Raw genomic sequence first — 3,927 nt, forward strand, 5'->3', positions numbered from 1 at the left:
TTCCGTTCTCTGATTGGCCCTGCTAAAAATCTGCCAGCGAAATCCTTGTCTATGGGAAAAATCCCAGACGGAGCAGAGAAGGGAAAATAGAATTGAGCGGAACTGCRTAGGAAGGCAAGGGCCAGGCTACTCACTGACAGATTTCTCCGGTAGAATTTCATCCGGGGCAATCAATGAACAGGAGGAGGCATTGTGAACGATGTGGATTTTCTGATCTGTTTCAGTCTGCCTGTAGTCGGTTCTGTCAGTGTGCCCCAAGGAAGCTGTGGTTACAATGTAGCTTACCATCATCAGTGTGTGAATGGGTGAATGTCTGTAAGTGTAAAGTGCTTTGGAGTCCAGAGGGACTTGATAAAGCGCTATATAAATTCAGTCCATTTACCATTCAGTTTAGAAATCGCATCATGTTGACAAGGCTTCCAAGTTAAGTCTCGTTCGTCTCYGTATTTTTCTCAGTAGGATGGTCGTTTACAGCACACACAATTTCCAGTTGGCTTTTGAGCTTAGCTTCCTTCACGGTCGAGCTGGCGCACCACATGTCACAGTCAAATGTTAAGAGCTCAGGTAAATCAGATCCAATACACGCCTCCGGCAAGAAATAGCTTCTCATTAGTCGAGAGTGCAGACCCTCTGTACGAAGCAAAGCGCAGAGCAAGGGGCTGGTTTTTATCAGACTGGGAGGTGATGAATTAAATGGCACAGTTTTGAAACTTGAGCTAGAGAGCAGATTTTACAGTTATTACTATGGGTCAATCAGTTTTGCCATGAAAATACATTTACATTTWGGCTAAAACGGATTTACTTGAACAGAAACATTTTGGTGCAGTTTGTCCCAATATAAAAACTGAATCAGACAAAGACCAAGTCAGGAGAACATTACAAGTTTGTTTTTTCACATTATTATTATTATTATTATGCTTAGTTAAGAATTGAAAGAAGTAAAAAGGTTGCAAACTGAACTTTACTGAAACCAAACCAACTACTGAACTGTTCCTTCAAATAATAGACCAAACAAACAATTAGGACCCATGCATGTTCTGATTAGGTGATACAACCTTTCAAATATCACCACRGGGGAAAACAAGTCAACTAAATCCAGAGCAAAACAAAATCATCTAAAGATAGTTTCAAGTTGCTTTGATTGATTTGGTCAAAGATACTCAGTGAAATAATGAAGATGGTTAAACCTTTACGTTTTAAGCTCAAACTTTAACTAATAAAGCTAAAAGTACATTCAAATTGTTAAACGAGAGATTCCTGGAGGAACTAAATTAAGGAGACAGGGAAATAGTTTATTTTTGGTTTAAAAGGCATATAGAAGGCAGCACAATAAGAAGCACTAGTTTTATATTTATTGCTCAGACTGGTTTCTAATGTCGGTTCAGTTTGAGCCTGAATATGCCTTCATGACCACAGATCATGTGTTAGTGCACGCATGCAGAAAATGTAGAGCAGAGCCAACACTGACCTGGCATCAGCTTCACTGTAGTACTCTCTGGCAACAATATCCTCAAACAGCTCACCTCCAGTCACTCTGAGGGGATGACACCGACACACAGGCTTAGAAACAAGCAGATCATAGGTTTGCTTTATGTAGAACAAGTTGGATTTTCTGGATGAAAGGTTTCCTTCGTTTTTTTTTTTTTTTTTTTTTCAGCCTAAAAAGTGTAACTATTTTGACCGCAGACAGAACTTCATACATTTTATGGTCGGGGCTGGAAGGAAGTGACACATCTTTCCATGATTCAATTCCAAAGCACTTTTCCAAGGAACACAGATGGAGATATGTATAATAGAAGGGAAGTGCAGTAATAATTGAGCATTAGAGTCCACATCAAGCTGAAATTAGGCCTTTGTTGTTTGAGTGCAGCAGATTGTTAAAAGTAGTGAAGTCTGCTTAGATTCTGGAAGAAACCTGCAGTTTCTTTTATTCTGGTGCAATCATTTGACATTAAGCTTCCAGCAGCTTAATAATTAATGAACATAACTCAAGACTGAACACTTCTGGAGAATAAGGCATTCTGTAGCCATGTTTCCATCAATGTTTTTTATGCACATTTTGAAGTATCTTGTTAGAAAAGGTGGATGGAAACTGAAAATTTTTCAAAAACTTCCTCAATTTCGCAAAAAGGTTTCAATGCTCTTGAGGTGGTTTTTGGATTTTCTGACAGAGTTAATGCACAAAAGGTAAGGGTAGATTGAAACACATTTACCAAACAGGTTCTGCCATAGCAAAGATTTACCAGTTGATGGAACCGAGTCTGATGCAAATTTCTTTTTTTTTTTTTGCAATATTTTAAAAGTTCACTCAAAATTTGCATTAAAATTGGATGGAAACACCGTCCAGACAGACCTGACTGATTTATTATCTTTATCCCCATAATTCATTTGTGCTGAATTACACTTACATCCAGGCACAGATCCAGAGCTTTTCATCTCTGGTGACATGAAAGGAAAAAATCATGCGAGATCATAGTAAATCCTGCAGTTTGTTGTTGAGGAAGCAACAGCTCCAAAACAGAGATCCTCAGACCTCTCCTCCTTTTCCAACTCCTTATCACTGCAAACACTGTACTGAACCACTAAATTAACCTCACTCTATTCAGTCTTCTTCCATGAACAAGGCCCTGAGGTCTTTGACTCCAACTTCAGGTGGAGACTCATTACACATATGAAGTAGGTAAACCATTTTTTAAAGGTGGATTGTTAAAGTCAGAAATCAAGCTGTGCCATGGAATGATGTAAATAACTTTGTTTATTATCCCATCAATTAGACTCAAGCAGTTTCCAGGCAGGCTTGGTAACTAGGCTTGGGTGGTATGAAGGTATTTTGTTATTCCACGGTATCTAAATACGATGGTATAAAAAAAAGATGACGTACGAGTCACGTGAGGTGAAGCACATATGACCCCTGGGACAAACATTTCAGAAGACACCCCATGTTGTCACTGACGCATGTTCTGATCACCCGACATGTTGAGGTTACCCCTCGCTGGCTCCCAAACGCTGGACAGCTGTTGGACTGTTGCTGACAGACCGCTTCACAGAACAACCAGATGCAAGTTCAGCAAAAAGTGGGACTCCTTTTTGGATATAAACTTTGTGACTTTTACTTTCTTTCCGACACATGACCTCGTGCTGCAGATGAGGAAATGACTAGAAACTTTATTGCCCAAAGGCTTTTCTTGCTGAAAGCATGCAGCAGCCTTGAAATGACCACAAGAGTCAGGTAATTTGGAAACTTTAAACTCTAAAAAGACATAGTTTGACTTCTGTTTGATCTGTTGGGCATAAGAGGTAAACTCATTTTGTGACTCCTGCTGCTGCTCTGACAGCTGAGTTTTTTAAAACGCCTCTCTCTGGCTTCATGTATGTAAACACTCACAAGCAGTCATTAATTACTCAAYACGCCACAGTCGCAGAGTCACCCCCCCCCAAACCCGGTAATACCGTATACCCCCCTTTTTTTTCCCCTAAAGGTCATACTGTAGTATAAAAATGAGCAATACAGCCCAGCCCTATTGGTAACGGTTATTAGTGCAGAATAAAAAACAATGTCTTGATGGAGCTCACTCATCTTGAAAAATTAGCCAAATAGCAGAAGAATAATTTACACAGATTCCATGTTGGCTTATTTTTTTTTTTAGCCAGTTAGCATGTAAAACAATTGCAACTCCATCTTGGAGTATGACATGACATGAAGCCGTGRACTGCCTGGCTAGTCTCTCACTACAGGTTAGTTTTAGTGGGGCCTGGCAGAGCGATCAGGACAGTGGCAGTCGACCCTGTGCTGAGTCAACAGACCAACACAACAATGTGCTTGGAGCCATCAGCTGTACACAGTTCTATAAAAAACACCACAGAATGTATACGTGTGTGTGTGTGTGTGTGTGTGTGTGTGTGTGTGTGTGTGTGTGTGTGTGTGTG

General features: G+C 40.1%; 1 protein-coding gene across 1 annotated transcript in view; it reads right to left on the reverse strand.

The window, feature by feature from the left end:
- Positions 1 to 1,493, reverse strand: part of LOC106523895 (calcium/calmodulin-dependent protein kinase type II subunit delta) — a gene marked incomplete at its 5' end in the record, with an annotated part of 52,497 nt that extends 51,004 nt beyond the window's left edge. Inside the window, 1 exon segment of the mRNA XM_014017472.1 lies at positions 1,469 to 1,493.
- Positions 1,494 to 3,927: the final 2,434 nt, after the last annotated feature.

Source organism: Austrofundulus limnaeus, unplaced genomic scaffold (assembly GCF_001266775.1).
Source record: "Austrofundulus limnaeus strain Quisiro unplaced genomic scaffold, Austrofundulus_limnaeus-1.0 Scaffold169, whole genome shotgun sequence".
Lineage (NCBI taxonomy): Eukaryota > Metazoa > Chordata > Actinopteri > Cyprinodontiformes > Rivulidae > Austrofundulus > Austrofundulus limnaeus.